The 12566-nt window shown below is 39.2% G+C and overlaps 1 pseudogene; it reads right to left on the reverse strand.

Annotated features, from left to right (window-relative positions):
* Window positions 1-11660: 11660 nt before the first annotated feature.
* On the reverse strand, window positions 11661-12071 carry LOC106701601 (small ribosomal subunit protein uS8-like; annotated as a pseudogene).
* Between the last annotated feature and the right edge of the window lie 495 nt (window positions 12072-12566).

Below are 12566 nucleotides of genomic sequence, written 5' to 3' on the forward strand. Positions count from 1 at the left end.
GTCCATCATGTCCACGCTGTCTTACATGGGCTGGGAGACAGGGGCTTTAGGGTCTCTAAGAGAAAAGCCTGGCAGGAAATAAGTATTCTGTCTATCTGGGGTTTGTATTATGAAAAGACAATCTGAACAGCTAATAGGCTACTAAGTCAACCAGGCACCCACAACCATAATAATGGGATAGGCTATTTTTCCAGAAAGACTCATTCCCGTCACTTTTGCTGGGACAAGGTTTTTAACATGCACCTATCATGTATGGATGTGAGAGTTGGACTGTGAAGAAGGCTGAGTGCCAAAGAACTGATGCTTTTGAACTGTGGTGTTGGAGAAGACTCTTGAGAGTCCTTTGGACTGCAAGGAGATCCAACCAGTCCATTCTAAAGGAGATCAGATCAGCCCTGGGATTTCTTTGGAAGGAATGATGCTAAAGCTGAAACTCCAGTACTTTGGCCACCTCATGCAAAGAGTTGACTCATTGAAAAAGACTCTGATGCTGGGAGGGATTGGGGGCAAGAGGAGAAGGGGACGGCAGAAGATGAGATGGCTGGATGGCATCACTGACTCTATGGACATGAGTCTGAGTGAACTCTGGGAGTTGGTGATGGACAGGGAGGCCTGGCGTGCTGCGATTCATGGCGTCTCAAAGAGTCGGACATGACTGAGCAACTGATCTGATCTGATCTGATCTTACACAGAATTACCTTTAGAGCTGGGTGGGACTGAACCCACAAGTGAGAGCCACTGTGGTCTGCTTCCTGGGTGAGAAAAGGTGAAGACTGACATTCTGAGATGGTTGTCTGAATGACTGGGGCTCTTTCAAGCTGCCTTTCTATAGTAAGGCAGGTCATATATTTTTTGGGGGGGGGGGCGGCGGGGATCTAGAAAACAGGATCCTGGTAGGATTGGCTGCTCTTTTCTGTGTTCATCTGTAAACACCTGTAAATATAATGACACCATTGATTCCTTCTGTTGCTCTCATTTGTTTACCTGCCTCCCTTCCCCATAGTGACCAGGATGAAGAGGAGCTCAGAATAAGGAAGATCCAGGACTTGGGATTCAGGGAACTTTAGCACAGTCTTCAGGTATTTAGAAGAAAATTATTTTACGTATCCTGAAGAGATAAAAAGACTTACATATGGATACTTCCTAAAAGCATTTATTTTCAACTCATCATGAGAAAAATCTGAAGACAAAGTAAGTTGTTTCAGAGGACCTATAATTGCAGGTGTTTTTTCATGTGGTATCTTAATAGATTCCACTACTTATGGTTAGATGATTATTCGGAGAAGGCAATGGCACCCCACTCCAGTACTCTTGCTTGGAAAATCCCATGGACGGAGGAGCCTGTTAGGCTGCGATCCATGGGGTCGCTAAGAGTCAGACATGACTGAGCGACTTCACTTTCATTTTTCACTTTCATGCATTGGAGAAGGAAATGGCAGCCCACTCCAGTGTTCTTGCCTGGAGAATCCCAGGGATGGGGGAGCCTGGTGGGCTGCTGTCTATGAGGTCGCACAGAGTCAGACACGACTGAAGTGACTTAGCATAGCATAGATAATTATTATTATTTTCTTGTCACCAAGTCTCAAAATTGCAAAAACATTCTAAAAATGGTCAGGAAAAAGATCCTAAGGCTTTCTTAAAATATCAGCATTGCCTCTGTCAGGCTGAGAGCCCTTGTGCATGCTAAGGGACAGGCAGGGCACCTGAGCTGTGGCCTCCCTCAGGACATGACAAAGTCTTAATGGCCTCTCACTCCCCAGGTACCTGAAGTGAGAAATCCAAGAGAGAGGAGAATGGGTGATGGCAGCCAAAAGAGCAGAGTGCACAGGGAGGAAACCCAGTAAACTTGACTCTCCTGTGTGCATCCTTCCTGGCTGTCCATGTCCTGCTGGTAGAAGACTGGCCCTGGCTGCCCTTATGGCCTTGGTGTGCTGTCTGCCCAGGGTACCTAAACCTGCTTGTCTGGACTTTCCTACAGCTCTACTTACAAACAGGCATTACATTGTGAAGGCTAAATGCTTGTGCTTTGGAGGGAAGCTAACCTTGTTACAATTCCAACTCAGTCACTTAATAGCCATATGACCTTAAACAAGTTACTTTGACCCTTTTGGGTAGTTCTGTTAAAGAGTATTTATACTGTTTTTGCTAGAATGATCAATTTTCATTTCTGCCTTTTATTGAATAAATATTTAACTAGTTAAATCTTGCTTAATCCACTTTCATGTTCCTTTTTAAAATGGGAAATCAAAAATGACAGCAAAGCAAGTAGCTTATACAGTGATTCCTCAGACAAGCCAGCTCATTTCTTAGTGCCTTCATTAGTTTTTCTGTGCTCCAAAGTTGGCTGGACATCCCTGATCCTAAACCTAGTCCTTCTGAAAGATATTCCCATGTTTAAAAAGCCCCTATTCTGGTAATGTAGGAATAAAAGGTCAGTATGTGACTCATTGGAAAAGACCCTGATGCTGGGAGGGATTGGGGGCAGGAGGAGAAGGGGACGACAGAGGATGAGATGGCTGGATGGCATCACAGACTCGATGGATGTGAGTTTGAGTGAACTTCTGGAGTTGGTGATGGACAGGGAGGCCTGATGTGCTGTGATTCATGGGGTTGCAAAGAGTCGGACACGACTGAGCAACTGAACTGAACTGATATGACCCATGAGAAGAGAGCAAGAGGAGCTGTCTGATGAACCAGCTCCAGATTGGGAAGTTTCCCAGGGGTTACTGGATGTCACTGCACTATGCTGCCTCATTACGATGCTTCAATAAAACAATAAATTTTTTAAGTATATAGAAATTGTAAATATCTATGCAGCCAACATCAGAGCACCTAAATACATAGTGTAAATATCAACAGATACAAAGGGAGGATTAGACAGCAAAACAATAATAGGAATTCCCCAGGAGTCCAGTGGTTAGCATTCTGCACTTCCACTGCAGGGGGCACAGGTTTGAACTAAGATCCCCCATGCAGCACAGCACAGCCAATGATAATTAATAATAATAATAAACTTCAATACCCCACTTTCAACCACAGATAATCATCAATAAAGAAAAACAATATGGAAATATTGAATGAAGCTACACATTAGACCAAATAAACCAAACCTAAAAGAGGAAAAAAAAAATATTTTCTTCTCAAGTGCATATAGATTGTTCTCCAGGATAGAACATATATTAGGACTTAAAAAACTGGAAAAAGAACAAATTAAGCCCAAAGTTAGTAGAAGGAAGTGAATAACAAAGATCATGAAAAAAAAAAAATCAATGAAATAGAGATTAGCGAGGTAATAGAAAAGATCAATGAAACTAAGAGCTAGCTTTATAAAAAGGTTAACAAAACTTGACAAAACTTTAGCTAGACTAGGAAAAGAGAGGATTCAAATAAATAAAAACACAAATGAAAGAGAAGACATTACAATTAATATCACAGAAATACTAAGGATCATAAGAAACTACTGTGAACAATAGCATGACAATGGATTGGAGCTAGTGGTAAAGAACCTGCCGGCCAGTGCAGGTAGACGTGAGAGAAGTGGGTTCGGTCCCTGGGTTAGGAAGATCCCCCAGAGTAAGGCCTGGGAACCCATGCCAGGATTCTTGCCTGGCGAATCCCATGGACAGAGGAGCCTGGCAGGCTGCAGTCCATAGGATTGCACAGAGTTGGACACGACTGAAGAGACTTAGTATGCATGCATGGATTAGGAAACCCAGAAGAAATGGATAAATTCTTGAAACACACAAGGTATAAAGACTGAATCTTGAAGAAACAGAAAACTTTAAAAATTCAACAGTGGAAAAGATTGACTCAGTAATCAAAACTCCACAAGTAGAAAAATTGAGGACCAGATGGATTTATAGGAAAATGCTTCCAAACATTTAAGGATGAATTAATACCAATCCTCCCCAAACTCTTCCAAAAGATCAAAGAGGAAGGAACCCTTTCAAATTCATTTTATAATACCAGCATGGAAGATCCCCTAGAGAAGGAAAAGGTAACTCACTCCAGTACTCTTGCTGGAAAATCCCATGGACAGAGGAGCCGGGTAGGCTACAGTCCATGGGGTCACAAAGAGTCTGACACAACTGAGTGACTTCACTTTACCCTTGGACTAAAGACAGATAAGGAAACTAAAAGTAAAGAAAATTACCAGCCAATATCCCAGACATGACTGAGTACACAAGTACACACTTAACCCAGAAAAACATAGATGCAAAAATCCTCAACAATATATACTAGCAAACAGAATTCAACAGCATATTAGAGGATCATAAACCACAATCAAGTGGAAGTTATTCTTGGGGTGCAAGATAGCACAGCATTACACAAATCAATAAATGTGATACAACTCAGAAACAAAATGACACAGGGACTTCGCTGGTGGTACAATGGCTAAGACTCTGTATTCCCTGGACTTCCAGGGAATTCCCCATCATTTTCTTTCATTTCTTCTTTTCTTTATTTGAGTTGATGACTACTTATTGATACCTAAAAATGATTGGAAATTTTAGACAACGTCCTACAGATTTCTTTTAATGGTGAAAAGCAAAAAGATTCAATAAAGGGTAAGTTACTAAAAATAATAAAATTAATTTCTGAAAAAGAAGAAACCTAATAAACTGAACTTTAACAACTCAATAATGCTTTGTGAAGAGAGGTTCACTTTGGAAATAAGAAGAGATGAGTACTGTAAAATTGGGCATTAGGAGAAAAAAGTTTGTGGCAGAGATGACTACTGTCCAGGTTGTTGCTGTTCAGTCACTCAGTTATGTCCAACTCTTTGCAACTCCATGGACTGCAGCATGCCAGGCCTCGCTGTCCCTCACCATCTCCTGGAGCTTGCCCAAGTTCATGTCCATTGCATTGGTGATGCCATCCAGCCATCTCATCCTCTGATGCCCTCTTCTCCTTCTGCCCTCAATCCTACCCAGCATTGGGGGCTTTTCCAATGAGTTGGCTATTTGCATCAGGTGACCAAAATACTGGTGACCAAAACACTATCCGGGTCACAGGGGAGAAAAGGACAGGGTACAAAGGGCATGCTGGTCATAATGTGACTCCCATTCACAACGAAAACTCTGGTTTATGCCAATGAATGTTTGTTTTGAAAACACGAATGGTCTGATATTGGGTACTTTACATTTCAATATCAGACATATGTGAAGGATAGATTAAGCTTTCATGCCACAACTCAGATGTGAAAGTATTTAAACTTTCTTTTTTATCTTCATAACCAATCACATCTTAATTTTGAGTTCTGACCCTTGCTGATTCATAAGAAAAAAATTGTTCTTGATCTGAAAGTCAGTGTGGTTTGGTGAGAATAAGCCTACAGTGAACACTGTCTTCTCTATTAGATAACAGAAATTAGCAACAAGATTTACATGTTTCTGCAATTAAGCAAAGCAACTGGCTAATAGGGAAATCTTGGGAGAAATTTCTACCCAAAGAAATTCAATACATTTTCACCCCCTTAGGGCCTGATGTGACTTGTAGATCCAAGGGAGATAATGGAGATGTTTTTGTTGCAGCTTGCAGCTGGTAACAAAGGGTAGTTGTTTTTGCCTCATTTGTATGGAAAACTGTACAAAGCCTCCCTGCTGCCTGCCTTCGGGTTATTCAGCAAACAATGGGGGTTCAGATCTGAAAAGTTTTATCCAATCTTGGAGGCTCTGATATTAACAACTGAAACTACCAAAGTCCATTTAAGGCTCAAGTCTCACTCAAAGTGAAAAATATCAATGTATTAATAAGAACCACACCCAGGGCAGGATCCAACTGTGAACCCCGAGAAGACTGTTTCTAAGAACTGACCATGTCCCCACCCACACCACAAGACTTCTTTCCCTTGGATCTTTTCCCCAGATGTTGTGCAACACTTGAGCAATTCTATAAATTTGTGTAACACTTGGACAACTCTCCATAAATTTCTGCCACTGTGAAAGAAACATTAATGGAAATAACCTACAGCTGTGAAACTGTTTACCTTCAACTGGGACTTGAACCCACATGGCTGAAATTCAAACCCAGCCAAAACCCAGTTTGGGACTCTAACCCATGTGTCTGGGACTCAAAACTAGCTAAAACCCTGCTTGGGACTCTAATCCGCATGGTTGGGACTCAAACCCAGCCAAAATCCACAGTACCCAGTTTGAGGACCTAATGAAGTTCAGGTTCTTAATGTCTCATTGAAGGAAGAATTCAGTGAGAGACAAAGTGATAGCTACTAAGTGGATTTTTTAGAGAGAAACACACTCCAAAGACAGAATTTAGGCCATCTCAGAGGCAACTCTGGCAGCCCCAAAATGTGGTGTGGTTAGCTTTTATGGGCTGGGTAATTTCATAGGCTAATGAGTGGGAGAATTATTCCAACTATTTTGAGGAAGGGGTGGAGATCTCCAGAAGTTGGGCCACTGCCCACTTTTTGTCTTTTGATTGTGCCTTGGAACTGTCATGGCACCTCTGCATGTGTCATTTAGCTTGCTGATTGAGGATCAAGGTCTAGTCTAAATTGATTTGTCTGCCATCTTGGACCCATTTGATTCTAATCCATTTATGTTGTATCCCTGGGCTATGTCATTCTTTGAAAAGTTGTACCCTGCCCCCTTACCTCCTGTTTCAATCCCCACCTGAGAGATTTTACTCCCACATTCTTATGAGAAGCAGAAGGAGGATGGTTCATTTTCTGTAATTGCTTCAAGGCTGAGTAGGGGCATTAACCCTGCCTGTCAGGGAGTAAAAATCTCTAATACCTGATCCAGGGGTCCCAAGGGCAGGGCAGTTCCTTGTTTTAATCCATATGGGCTGGAATCCCCACAGAGCCATCATCTTGATGTGAAACTGTTGTAACTGTTTCCTTAGCCTTCTTATGAATCTTCTTGATGATAAAGCACTATTTGAACTAGCACCAGGGTACAAAAATATCTATAAATGACAAAAGACTTAAAAGACATGGCTAATGTAATCAATAAAGATTGGTTACAATAATCAGAATTACAAATGATTATGTTTAACATAGCATACCAAATAATCCTATGGCTTCTCTCTTGACTTATTAACCTCCTATTTTTACCCCAATCTCCTTGGTATAGCAAGGCTGTGGCATTTCCTCTATCAAGTCTGGGGCTATTAAAACTGCCTGTATTTTATCTGTTGGTATTTGAGCTGCTTTCATTGCTTCTTGGTCAGCTCAGCAATTTTTTTCAATTTAGACCTGGGAATCTGAGACTGATGTTCCCCATGGTGAACTACAGCTTTTTTTTTTTTTTTTTAAAGAATCTTGTTTAGTAACCGTTGGCTGGATACCTTTGACCAGGCCTGGAACCTTGATATTACATATTCCAGGGTATACTAAGGTATATCTCAACTTCAAATTCAATCTGTCCCTTTCTGCTTTCTGTAAGAACTATTTGGAAAGGAGGGTGGTTCCTTTGCCCCTCGAGAAACAGTGGCCTCTAACTTAGTTAATAAATCTCTTCCCATTAAAGGGATGGGACAATGAGGCACAAACAGAAGCAAATGTAAAAACTGACCATTAGAATTGCACAAAATGGGCTCCAGAAAACTGCCCGTTTCTTTCTGACAACCCTATTACATATTCCTTATGATTGCTAAGGTTTCCAATCCTTTGGGTTAAGACTGAGAAGGCTGCACCAGTGTCTATAAGAAATTCTATCAAATGGCCAGCCACATCAATGATGGCTTGAAGCTAGACATTAGTTTTGTAGATAATATTTCTAGGCAGAGCCACTTTAAGCCTCAGGCACCATTAGTCTTCTTTTGATTGCAAAACTATCGATGGCTGAGGGGCCCCCATTGCTCCCTGGCATCTGGGGCATTCCCTCTGCCAATGCCCTGGCTGTTTGCAAAGGACACATCAATCACAATCCTTCCTCCAGTGCCCCTTTTGTCCATACAAGATACACTGGCCTTGTACGGGTACCCATGGGCCTTGTGGTCTGCCAGGACCAGAGGGCAGCCTCCTAATTGGTGGTCTTTGAGGGACAAAGGCATTGCAATCATTTGGGTCTTTTGCATATTTCTCTGCATTCAGCCTTTTGGGCCATATCCCTATTATTGAAAACCAAATACACCAATTGGAGCAAATCATTCATTGGACTTCAAGGCCCAGCAGTTACTTTTTTATACCCTCTATTATGCAGTTAATCATATGATCCCATTGGACATCCCTTCCCAGCAAAGTCTTTTGCTTTGTCAGCTCATGTGTCTCATTGGACATCTCATTTCCAAGTGTTAGACAAGAGCCCACTCTTGGGTCCTGGAAGGGGTCCCCCTTCCTGCAACAGTTGCAGAGCCCTTAACAAATGCCAGACACTTTTCTAGGAGTTCTATATGAATTAACTCATATAGGTCATTTTATTACCCATTGATAAGCAAACTTGGTGTAGTGACTAACAGACCTTAATTAGATGAAAGAATTTCAAACCTAAGGACCAAAGGGAAGATCATCTGAATATTGGAGCTGGAAGAAGAGCTCCAATATTAGAAACCAAGAGGTCCGGGGGTTTTATCCTTCTGTACAAAAATGACCAAGTTTAGCCTTGTAGGTAAGAAAGCACTGTTGATATTTTTGAAGTAGGCAAAGAAAGAAGGGAAGAATAGAAGAGATTTTTGAGTCAGAGAGCTCTTCCCATGGCTTATACATTATTGTTTTACTTCTTTGAGGGGGGCCATATGGTGGCTTTGAGCCTATAAATAAACCATCCATTAAGGTCTCCTTCCTGGTTTAATTCAAGCCCCTTCTATTCAAATGGAAACTGAAAGCCATAGACGTGAAATACCAGTGGCAGAGGTCACACAGTGCAGCAATGGCAGAGCTGCCAGTAGAACACTGGATCCTGATTTCTTCTAGCACATTGTGGTACCTGTTCCACACACCATGTTACAGCACATAACTGAGGTGGGTCTTCCCCAGATTTGCAGGAACTGGCCCAAAGTAATGATCCTAACATGGAGGGAAAGTTCTGGGTCAGGGTGCACTTTTGTGTAGATTTGTCAGGTAGCGACCACAAATGCCCACTTTTGACTTTTCTCTGTGCATTAAAATCTTGCCTTTACACTGCTTCTTCTAAAGCCATATCAAGTATTAACAGCTATTATGCTAACATGTATGATCTTGAACAAGTTAGAGGATCTCTTTGGACCTTAGTTTTCTCATTAAAAAAAAAAAAAAAAAGATAACTAATACAAACAGCAAAGCTTTTGAAACTTCTCTCTGCCAAGATCTGTTCACTTCTCTCCTCCAGTCAAATCTCTCACATGAATGACCCATATGGGGTTCAGGGAACATAATTCAAGTACTCTTTATTCCCACAGATTCTAAAAGACTAAGACAAAGAGAGTGGAACCCTCTCAATAGCTCCATTTAATCTGAATATCTGATTCAAATCATACAAAAATCTCAGTAAACTAGAAATGAAAGAAAAGTTCCTTAAGCCAATAAACAATAACTTTGAAGAAGTAAAGAAGGCTGTTCTAACAGTCTACCCTCACCACTTATATTCTACATTGTACCATTGTCCTAGCCTTTGTGCAATATGACAAAAATGATAAAAGGCATGCACATTTTAAAGAATAAATCAGTAAAACTCTTGTTACTTTTTAACAATATGATTGTGTCCATAATAAACCTATATAACCTATTAGAACTAACAATTTAGCAATACTGGGGATTCAAGGTCAAAATACAAAGTCAGCTGCTCTTCAATATACTGGGAACCAAAAAACAGAAAATAAAATTTCACAGAGTGGTTAGGTCCAGTGGTTAGAACTCAGCACTTTCACCACTGTGGGTCCAGGTTCAATGCCTGGTCATGGAACTAAGATCCCACAAGTGGCTCAGCACAACAAAAAGGAAAAAGAAAAATTTTTTAACAACACCGTTTACAATAACATCAAAATACATTAAGTACCTAGTAAATGATCTAATGAAATACATACATCATACATACAATACCTGTATACCGAAAGCTACAGAGTATTGCTAAGAGAAATTGAAGACTAAGAAATAGAATTAGAAAGTAGAAGTGTAGGCTTAACACTGTTAAGATGTCTATTCTCCATAAAGAAATAAAAATGAGATATGCCACACTTCTAAACAGAAAATACAGTCTGTCCAACTTCTGAAAGAAAACTCAGGAAAATATCTTCATGATCTAAGATCTGCTAAGAGACTTCTTAGGACACAAAATGCTCTGCTTATTTAAAAATCTTATAAATAAGACCTTGTCAGAGTTAATTTTTTGCTTGCAAAAAGACACAATTAAGAAAAACTAGAGAGGGCAGAATAGGGGGAAAATGTACCTAGACTTATGAAGAATTTTTACAAAAAAATTAAAATGAGCAATCCAATAAAAACTGAGCAAAATCTTTAAGCATGCTTTGACAAAAGAAAATATACAAATGATCAATATAGACATGAAATATGCTTAAGACTATTCGTTAATCATCTAGTAAACTCAGACCACAGTAAAGTGCATAATGAAATGCTTATCAGAATGCTCATAGTTTTTAAAAACTGATAACATTAAATGGTGGTAAGAATGTGAAGCAACTGAAACTCGCACACATTGCTAGTGATAGTATAAACTGGTGTAATTACTTCAAAGGACTGTTCAGCAGTTTCTAAATTTAAAAACACATCTACCTGGTGATCCAGAATTTACATTCCTAGATATTTCTCCTATATTCCATAAAAATATATGTCCTCAAAAAGACTTGTACAAGAATGTTTTTAATGACCTATTCATAATAGCCAAAAACTAGAAACAACCCAAATGTTTGTCAATAGGATGAAGAAATAAATTATGATATGTTCATATAGTGGTAAAATACTAAGCAATTAAAACACACAATGTAGTAATATAGGCAAAATTTATTCATTTATTCTCAAAAATATTGTGTCAACTAAAAAAAAAAAAAGAACAAAAGAGGATTCTGTTTTGTATGATTGTATGATTCTGTTTGTATGATATCCAGTATCAGGCAAAAGTAATTAGAAGTGGTAAATCAGAAAGAGATTGGTTTAAGGTAGGCATTGCACACTGATCAGAAAGTGATATATGGGGACTTCTTGGGGTGATGGATATGTTCTATGTTGGAGGGGAGATAATAATTAAGTAAATACAGTTGTCAAAATACATCAAACTAAACATTCAAAATCTGTTCATCTTATTCTTTTCTGATAAGACTTCAATCTAAAGAAGTTTTTGTAGGTGCTCATCACTAAAACTGAACTCTGTTGATTTATAAACGTCACTAATTACAAGATAAATAATCAAATACATGAGAATTTAGTACATGGTAACAAGGTAATATTAATGGGGGAAAGAAGGATTGCTCAATTAATCAGATTGGAAAATTTTGTGGAGACCTGGAAAGAATAAAATCGGGTCTAAACAGGGTAGGGGGAGCAACAAATATTGAGAGACAATTTAAAAAATAAAAACATCTATGGCACTCAGCTTTACTCATATTAGGGAAAATGTGAATTAAAATACACTGAAATACTATCAGATTTGCAAAGATAATAATCTTTTGCTAAGGCTGTGGGAGGAAAGCCTATTTCCATACATTGTAACAGCTCCATTGATGATATTCTAGTATTCCTTTTATTTTGCCCTCTGAGGCATTTTATTTGCATGTATTACATCCCTAGAAAAAGAATCCAAGGATTTTCCCTCCTGTGTGTTTTTGTCTTGCTTCTTCATGGTCCATGATGCCAGCTAAGGTTGTCAGTACAATGAAACCAAACTGACAGGATGCAAGCAGGTTATTCTGCCATTTTTCTAGATCTTTGAGTTGCACATCATATCTGGAACTGATCACTCCACACTTATTTAGCCTGCTTGTGAGGTTCACAACAGTTTTCCCAGCCCTGTGATCATCAATGATTTCAGATTTGCCAATGTAACCATGCTTCATCATCACAGTTAGAAAGCTGATTGATGACTTTGGAGCATGGCCTAATAAAGGACCTGGTGTTTGCCTCTCTTTTTGGCATTGCTGATACTCTTGAGAGCATTAGCCAGGACATTCATGCACACCATTCTGGTGTCATGGAAAGATGGCAGAAAGAGCTAATATTCATTTTAAGATATATATTTACCCCAACAATTTCTCTTAGGAAAATTCATTTTACAGATAGACTTATAATTTATATCTGAAATAATAAATTAATTCTGCAAATGTTTATTTATTATCTACTAAATGCCCACAAGTACTGCTGTGGACACTGAAGATATATCAGTGATCGATATGCATGTTAAAACTAATACACCAATTCAGCACAGTTGTAGTATACAAAGTCAACATACAAAAATCAGTTGCATTTCTGTACTCTAAGAATAAACTATCTGAAAATGCAATTAGGAAAACAATCCAACTTAAAATAGCAACAAAAGAAATAAAAAACATGGAATTAAACTTTCAAAAGATGAAAAACTTGTCTACAGAAAGCCAAAAAGTATTGTTGAAACAAGACGTAAACAAATGGAAAGATATCTCATCATGTTCATGAACTGAAAGACGATAGAGTTAAAATG

This window comes from Bos mutus, chromosome 3 (genome assembly GCF_027580195.1).
Source record: "Bos mutus isolate GX-2022 chromosome 3, NWIPB_WYAK_1.1, whole genome shotgun sequence".
Taxonomy (NCBI): Eukaryota; Metazoa; Chordata; class Mammalia; order Artiodactyla; family Bovidae; genus Bos; species Bos mutus.